Source organism: Schistocerca nitens, chromosome 11 (assembly GCF_023898315.1).
Source record: "Schistocerca nitens isolate TAMUIC-IGC-003100 chromosome 11, iqSchNite1.1, whole genome shotgun sequence".
Taxonomy (NCBI): domain Eukaryota; kingdom Metazoa; phylum Arthropoda; class Insecta; order Orthoptera; family Acrididae; genus Schistocerca; species Schistocerca nitens.
This window is the reverse complement of record NC_064624.1, coordinates 194596592-194606106: the sequence shown is the minus strand read 5'-3', so window position 1 is coordinate 194606106 and position 9515 is coordinate 194596592. Positions and strand designations below refer to the sequence as shown.

General features: G+C 38.2%; 1 long non-coding RNA gene across 1 annotated transcript; it reads left to right on the top strand.

The window, feature by feature from the left end:
• The first annotated feature begins 1065 nt into the window (after positions 1–1065).
• LOC126213603 (uncharacterized) lies at positions 1066–8916 on the top strand. Its single transcript, XR_007541273.1, has 2 exons — positions 1066–1165; positions 6944–8916. It is a non-coding gene; the product is annotated as an uncharacterized LOC126213603 (long non-coding RNA).
• The last annotated feature ends 599 nt before the right edge of the window (positions 8917–9515 follow it).

Sequence of the window (9515 nt, the reverse complement as noted above, 5' to 3'; positions counted from 1 at the left end):
TAGGATTTTTGTGGAAACTATGTGTGTTTGTTTTTCAATGTAGTTTCGACCTCATAATGTGTACGTACCAACTTTGTATGCACCATATTGGAATCGTGGTTTATGGTCGTTTCCGCCATATTTTTGACGTCATGGGTCAAAGCAGACGGGCGGGATCGGATGCTTCCGTATTTCCAAAAAACTTACATATTTGGCTTACTTTCATTCTATTGTGTCAAATGCTACCATATTCTGGGGAAACTCATCAAACTGAGCAAAAGTTTTTAGGGTGCAAAAGCGTGTGATAAGAATCATTTGTGGTGTAAATTCAAGAACATCATGTAGAAACCTGTTCAAGGAACTTTGTATTCTAACAACTACTTCTCAGTATATTTATTCCTTAATGAAATTTGTTGAAAGTAATATATCTCTATTTCCAACCAATAGCTCAATACATAAGTGTCAGTATTAGGAATAAGAACAATCTACATAAAGACCTAAAATCACTTACCTTGGTCCACAAAGGGATCCAATATTCAAGAACAACATCTTCACTAAATTGCCAGCAACTATTAAAAACTTTTTTTCAGATCAAGCACGGTTTAAATAAAGTTTGATAGACTTTTCGACAGGCAACTCCTTCTGCTCCACAGATGAATATCTTAACAGAGACTGTTAAGCCAGATTAAGTAAAAATATGTGTTACATTCAAGTTTTTACAGCACTTGGTCACAACAATTAAGATTAGGCATTTTGTGAATGATAAATTTATTAATAATGCATAAATGTGTTTCATTCTGACAGCGTGTTAAGTCTGTAAATATTAGCTGTTCCAGTTTACTACATTGTATTCACCTATTTCGACAATCTCCTGACAAATGATCAGGTTAGTAAGTATTATATTTAAATGTTTTATGTTATATTTTCTGACATGTTCCGCACCCATGAGAATCATCTCATTTTTTGGGTCTGTGGAACGAAAACTGAATCTAATCTAATTTAATCTTTCCATTGCGAAATGTGGAGGATGTTGCAGGTCATTCTGTAGAAGGAATTAGATGTGGCTGCATTAATATACTTGGTTTGTTTCCAGAAATGTAGAAATGAAGCAACCATTGAATAAGAAACAACTGGTTGTGTGAAGGAAGATGAAGCATATGAGATAGACTTGAAAGCAAGTTCCATAGTAAGCAGTTTTCATGAGATTCTCCTTTGATCTTATTAATTATCTATTTTCCACACTGAGTGCCCCTTGGAGTTGTATTGAGTGTAACAACCTAGTCAGCGAGACCCAATATGGGTTCTGAAGTGGGCTGTCAACAATTAAGGCTGTACAAGAAGTTGTTTCATCAACACTACATGGATCTGAAAAATAGATATTGGGTCACCTTCTGGGGAAACTCTAAAACAGCTAGTAGCACTTTTAAACTAAAAAAAGGGCCATTAGAATCTAGTTTGGGTGCAAGCCTAGAGAATCTCGTAAACCCTGTTTAAGAAATCTGGTATTCCTCCATTACCATGTGTGTACATTATGGAAACCCTTTTGTTCTTTAAATTAAATGTAATAGGCAAGGACCGGAGACTGCAGAAGAACTGTAATATACTTGAGCACTTTACCAGACAAAACAGGAACTTACATATGACTCAAATCAGCACAGCACTGTGCCAAAGAAGTACTTTCCACATGGGAGTTAAGCTTTATAACAAACTTCCTGAAAACATAAAAGCTATCACAGAGGTCAATACATTTGGAAAATTTCTAAAGTCATATTTACAGCATCACTGCTTTTACTCCATTGAAGAATATTTAAATTTATGAAATGTGTTATATAAATACTTACGTGTAAAGTGTATTATTGTAACCTTAAATATGTATGCCTTGAAATGACTTTCAGCCTGTATATTTATAAGTTGACTTGTCCAATGTCTTATGCATAAGCTACTATGTAGACAACAGGACCAATAAAAAATACAATACATTACAAGTAGCGCACCTATGCTACTCTAGTAGGTCTCATTAAGGCATTTGACACTGTCTCGTGTAGTATTTTGATTAAGGAACTTGAAAGATAAGGAATAACTAAAACAGAACTCACATTACTGAAACCATATTTGGCAAATAGAAACTGGATGGTTGTAGTAAATACAAATGATAAATCTGTTATTCTGAAAGTAAAATACGGAGTCCCACAAGGATCCATGCTGGGACCTTTCTATTCACTGTTTGTGAGAATGACCTCCCTAACTCACTAACCTATAAATCTTTGATGTATGCTGATGGCACAACATGCTGGCAAACAAATGAACAACTCCATTATGGAAAACCGAGCAAGGTGGCACAGTGGTTAGCACACTGGATTCGCATTCGGGAGGACGGCGGTTCAAACCCTCATCCGACCATCCTGGCTTAGGCTTTTCGTGATTTCCCTACATCACTTCAGGCAAATGCCAGGATGGTTCCTGTCAAAGGGCATGGCCAGCTTTCATCCTCATCCTTTCTTAATCTGACGGGACCAATGAGCTTGCTGTTTGGTCCCCTCCTTCAAATCGACCAACCATTATGGAAAAGGCAGCTCAGTAGTACCAGAAAAATTGGCCGACATAGATAGAACTGAACATATCCCGTTTTCTCTTATAAATATTAACAATGGACAAAATCACTCAGTAAAATTGTTAAGCATCTACCTTGATAACAAATTATGCTGGAACACCCACACAGAAAAACTCTGCGGTAAACTGGCAAGAGTTTTATATCTCTTGAGGAAACTGGAGTAATGATCTCGTACTTACGGCATACTATGCCTTTTTCCGTATGGACTTACATTATGGGATACTTCTCTGGGGAAACTGCTCAGGCAAAAGAGGTCTTTATCTGAAGAAGCCATCACATCCATATTTGCTTTAAGCAAATTACCTTCTTGTGAACAATCCTTTGTTGGACATAAGATACTTACCATCCCCAGCCTCTACATACCAAAGGCACTTATGCTTGGTAAACAGAATGTCCATGAGTGTGAAAGTAGGTCAGACGTGAACTTATAGGGTACCAGAATGAGGAACTTCCAGACATTCCTTGGATTTGATTAAGTAAAAATAAATAAATAAATAAATAAATAAATGCTTTGCATTCTGCAAAACATTTTTCAACAGTATGCCTGATGTTGTTGTTGTTGTTGTTGTTGTTGTTGTTGTTGTTGTTGTCTTCAGTCTTGAGACTGGTTTGATGCAGCTCTCCATGCTACTCTATCCTGTGCAAGCTTCTTCATCTCCCAGTACTTACTGCAACCTACCTCCTTCGGAATCTGCTTAGTGTATTCATCTCTTGGTATCCCTCTACGATTTTTACCCTCCGCGCTGCCCTCCAATGCTAAATTTTTGATCCCTTGATGCCTCAGAACACGTACTACCAACTGGTCCCTTCTTCTTGTCAAGTTGTGCCACAAACTCCTCTTCTCCCCAATTCTATTCAATACCTCCTCATTAGTTATGTGATCTACCCATCTAATCTTCAGCATTCTTCTGTAGCACCACATTTCGAAAGCTTTTATTCTCTTTTGGTCTAAATTATTTATTGTCCACGTTTCACTTCCCTACATGGCTACACTGCATACAAATACTTTCAGAAAAGGCTTCCTGACACTGCAATCTATACTCGATGTTAACAAAATTCTCTTCCTCAGAAACGCTTTCCTTGCCATTGCCAGTCTACATTTTATATCCCCTCTACTTCGACCATCATCAGTTATTTTGCTCCCCAAATAGCAAAACTAAGTGTCTCATTTCCTAATGTAATTCCTTCAGCATCCCTCGACTTAATTCAACTACATTCCATTATCCTCGTTTCGCTTTTGTTGATGTTCATCTTATAGCCTCCTTTCAAGACACTGTCCATTCCGTTGAACTGCTCTTCCAAATCCTTTGCTGTCTCTGACAGAATTACAATGTCATCGGCGAACCTCAAAGTTTTTATTTCTCCTCCATGGATTTTAATACCTACTCCGAATTTTTCTTTTGTTTCCTTTACTGCTTGCTCAATATACAGATTGAATAACATCGGGGAGAGGCTACAACCCTGTCTCACTCCCTTCCCAACCTTTCATGTCCCTCAACTCTTATAACTGCCATCTGGTTTCTGTACAAATTGGAAATAGCCTTTCGCTTAATGTATTTTACCCCTGCCACCTTCAGAATTTGAAAGAGAGTATTCCAGTCAACATTGTCAAAAGCTTTCTCTAAGTCTACAAATGCTAGAAACATAGGTTTGTCTTGCCTTAATCTTTCTTCTAAGATAAGTCGTAGGGTCAGTATTGCCTCACGTGTTCCAATATTTCTACGGAATCCAAACTGATCTTCCCTGAGGTCGGCATCTACCAGTTTTTCCATTCGTCTGTAAAGAATTCGCGTTAGTATTTTTCAGCTGTGATTATTAAACTGATAGTTCGGTAATTTTCACATCTGTCAACACCTGCTTTCTTTGGGATTGGAATTATTATATTCTTCTTGAAGTCTGAGGGTATTTTGCCGATCTCATACATCTTGCTCACCACATGGTAGAGTTTTGTCAGGACTGGCTCTCCCAAGGCCGTCAGTAGTTCCAATGGAGTGTTGTCTACTCCGGGGGCCTTGTTTCGACTCAGGTCTTTCAGTGCTCTGTCAAACTCTTCACGCAGTATCTTATCTCTTATTTCATCTTCATCTACATCCTCTTCCATTTCCATAATATTATCCTCAAGTACGTCACCCTTGTATAGACCCTCTATATACTCCTTCCACCTTTCTGCCTTCCCTTCTTTGCTTAGAACAGGGTTTCCATCTGAGCTCTTGATATTCATACAAGTGGTTCTCTTTTCTCCAAAGGTTTCTTTAATTTTCCTGTAGGCTGTATCTATCTTACCCCTAGTGAGATAAGCCTCTACATCCTTACATTTGTCCTCTAGTCATCCCTGCTTAGCCATTTTGCACTTCCTGTCGATCTCATTTTTGAGATGTTTGTATTCCTTTTTGCCTGCTTCATTTACCGCATTTTTATATTTTCTCCTTTCATCAATTAAATTCAATATTTCTTATGTTACCCAAGTATTTCTACGAGCCCTCGTCTTTTTACCTACTTGATCCTCTGCTTCCTTCACTACTTCATCCCTCAGAGCTACCCATTCTCCTACTGTGTTTCCTTCCCCCATTCCTGTCAATTATTCCCGTATGCTCTCCCTGAAACTCTGTACAACCTCTGGTTTAGTCAGTTTATCCAGGTCCCATCTCCTTAAATTCCCACATTTTTGCAGTTTCTTCAGTTTTAATCTACAGTTCATAATCAATAGATTGTGGTCAGAGTCCACATCTGCCCCTGGAAATGTCTTACAGTTTAAAACCTGGTTCCTAAATCTCTGTCTTACCATTATATAATCTATCTGATACCTTCTAGTATCTCCAGGATTCTTCCAAGTGTACAACCTTCTTTTATGATTCTTGAACCAAGTGTTTGCTATGATTAAGTTATGTTCTGTGCAAAATTCTACCAGACGGCTTCCTCTTTCATTTCTTAGCCCCAATCCATATTCACCTACTATGTTTCCTTCTCTCCCTTTTCCTACTACGGAATTCCAGTCACCCATGACAATTAAATTCTCATCTCCTTTCACTACCTGAATAATTTCTTTTATCTCATCATACATTTCATCAATTTCTTCATCATCTGCAGAGCTAGTTGGCATATAAACTTGTACTACTGTAGTAGGCATGGGCTTTGTGTCTATCTTGGCCACAATAATGCGTTCACAATGCTGTTTGTAGTAGCTTACCTGCACTCCTATTTTTTTATTCATTATTAAACCTACTCCTGCATTACCCCTATTTGATTTTGTATTTATAACCCTGTATTCACCTGACCAGAAGTCTTGTTCCTCCTGCCACTGAACTTCACTAATTCCCACTATATCTAACTTTAACCTATGCATTTCCCTTTTTAAGTTTTCCAACCTACCTGCACGATTAAGGGATCTGACATTCCATGCTCCGATCCGCAGAACGCCAGTTTTCTTTCTCCTGATAACGGCGTCCTCTTGAGTAGTCCCTGCCCGGAGATCCGAATGGGGGACTATTTTACCTCCGGAATATTTTACCCAAGAGGACGCCATCATCATTTAACCATACAGTAAATCTGCATGTCCTTGGGAAAAATTACGGCAGTAGTTTCCCCTTGCTTTCAGCCGTTCGCAGTACCAGCACAGCAAGGCCGTTTTGGTTAGTGTTACAAGCCCAGATCAGTCAATCATCCAGACTGTTGCCCCTGCAACTACTAAAAAGGCTGCTGCCCCTCTTCAGTCACCACATGTTTGTCTGGCCTCTCAACAGGTACCCCTCCATTGTAGTTGCACCTACGGTATGGCCATCTGTATCGCTGAGCCACACAAGCCTCCCCACCAACGGCAAGGTCCATGGTTCATGCCTTATAGACAAACAAATTACATGAAAATAAATTTAAAATGGTGGGAGAGACATGGCTGAAAGGAAAACATGGCCACACAAATGAAGAATGAAAAGAAAAGCATTTTATAACACAAATGAATTTATATGTACCAAAAAAATGAACTTTTAATAAGGTGACTGTGAATACAAGTTTATATGTAGGCTGCATAATCTATGTAACACAACATGGGATAATCTAAATCTAATTATATGATTCAACATAGTTATCCACAGACAAAAAAAATCAGTTTTAATTTCCAAATAATTAACACTGGATATGTTGGCAGTATTTAATGAACTGACGTAAGAATATACATTACAGTTGTTCAGTGTGGCAGTAATTGTTGCAGTGTGAGTAGTTAAAATAATTTTCTTAGACACATACATATTGTCCATAAGAAATCTTACAGTAATATTCAGTTTTTGCAAGTGTTTGTATATTTCTGTACTGTTTCATATGTGCAAATCTGTAATAGGATACTACCATTAATTGTTCCAGGAGATGGCCAAAGGAGAACATGCTTCGGGTATTACATGGCTACAGCTTCATTATTTTATTCACAAATGTTTTACCTGACAGGGTTGAAGCTTTAGTTCTTGTTTCTACACGCAAAAGAGCTCACTAGATTCCCTTACTCAAATGCTAGAAAATATTAGAAACTGTGCTAAAAGAGCAAGACTTTTATAGAGTTGATGAATTCACGGAGAGTGATTTCCAAGGACTGTGCTTTGGATAGCTGCCTGTGTCAGTAAAATTGCATGTAATAATCATGCAATTAGAATTTGGTGTTTATACAGGGTGAAGCAAAATTCGCGCACTCAGGCTTCGCAGCACGACTCCCCACAGGGCAGCAATAAAAAAATGTCTCTCTCAAAATTTAGTCTGGCAAGAACATCCAGCAGAAAAAGGACGTTAAAAGATTGACAATGTGGTAACACTGTAACCACATGTATGGTATATTCCTCTGTCAGCGTGTATTAGTTGTGCTGTATATGTGGTGCAGTGGGTAGAGTTTTGGGTTATCATGCAGAACGACGATGGTTCGATCCTGTGTTAGGGCATATGTTTTTTATATGGTAAATGTAGTCCAGATGGTACAGTATCTGGCATCTTAATCGTCAACAGCGATTGCAGCAGGTCCTCTAGAAAACATTTGCACTTACATACTACAATTGTAGAAATGGAAGATTGGTCAGCTTTGAAAGAAGCCCTTTCCACATTGTGGGCTTGAATTTATTTGCACCACTTCATCTACTAGTCACAAAAGCTGTTTTTCTTTGTACCCTCCTCCAATGGTCCCATAGATTAGTAGCAACTATTACTCTTGCCTCGTTCAGGTCCTTTACTTTTCGTTAGGGCCTTACGTTAGCAGTAGGACTAGCAACGTGCTTTGCGAATAATGTCCAAACTCGGTTACTAATTGTATGTGTTATCACAATGGTCCCACTAATTATGCCTTTCAACACTGAGTCTGGTAACCGCATGCTGTTTAGTACACATCTCAATGCACTGATAGGACATTTGTTTCAACTGTCTATTTCTTATTTGTCTAAAGACATATTTGTTATGTTCAGCATTACAAAATATTGTAAATTAAGGATACAGGTAAGCTATGAAATGGTGTATATTACAGTAGAAATGTCAGAATGAAATTAGCAAAAAAAAAAGCGCCCCAACCAGGATCGAACCCTCGACCTCCTGCATTATAACCCAAATCTCTATTCACTGCACCACATATACAGCACAATTCATATGTGCTGACACAGGTAGTGACCATATATGTGGTTACAGTGTTGCCAGATTGCCACTCTTTATCGTCCTTTTTCTGCCAGATGTACTCAGAGATTTTTTTTATCACTGGCATGTGAGGAGTCGCCCTGCAAAGCCTGAGTGCGTGAATTTTGCTTCACCCTGTAGACACTGTGTGATCAAAATTACCTATACACCGCCAAAAAACATAAGTTTTTCATATTAGGTACTCATGGCAGAGTGGTTACATGACAATAACGTCCCTGTAATGGACTGGCCTGCACAGAGTCCTGACCTGAATCCTATGGAACACCTCTGGGATGCAGGCCTCACCGACCGATATCGATACCTCTTGTCAGTGCAGCACTCTGTGAAGAATGGGCTGCCATTGCCCAAGAAACCTTCCAGCACCTGATTGAACATATGCCTGTGAGAGTGGAAGCTGTTATCAGGCTAAAGGTGTGCGAACACCATACTGAATTCCAGCATTACCGATTGAGGGTGCCACAAACTTTTAAGTTATTTCCAGCCAAGTGTCTGGATATGTTTGATCACATAGTGTACATGTAAATATAAATACTTGAGTGTATTTCTTCAACTAGCCATAAGTAATCATAAACAGTAAATGTATGTAACTAATATGTGTAAGTATGTAACTGATATTTAATTGTAATTTTGTGTGTGTTTTTCACTCATAAAGCAAAGCTGGTTTATTAATTTCATTAACTGTACTTTACATGTTGACAAGGCTAATTGTATCTAAATATACTGAACAGCTGATGATAAACATTCTAAACGTAAATTTTCCTTACATTTCACATTATGTTAAGCAAGAAAATAAATATTCAGTAATGTTAAGAGTTCTAGTATCATCATTAATTTACTTTCCAGTAAGCATATTTTTGCTGTCTATTTCTTGTGATCCATTGTTGTGTCTTCAGTTCATTGTTTGTGCCTTCTCTTCCAATCATCTAGCAGTCACATCCTTTCTCTACCCTGTTATATATATGTAAGTAATGGTGTTTATGGTGTCATTTCCCTTTCACACATGTCTGATTTACTTTTCCCTATTGTCTTTATCACTGCCCGTAATTAGGTGTCTTCTTGCATTGATGTCAGGTACTTCTAAACTCTGCCCATGTACAAACATTCAGCACTTTTAATTAAACTCATTCCTGTTTGACAAGTTCTGGTGTATTTCATTCTTGAACATACGTGTTTATATTTAACCATTTAGCATCAGATTTCTACAAATGAAGCAACTGAGCATGCCAACACCAAACTGCCATTAAATCAAGTCCATTAATATTCAGCTTCAAAA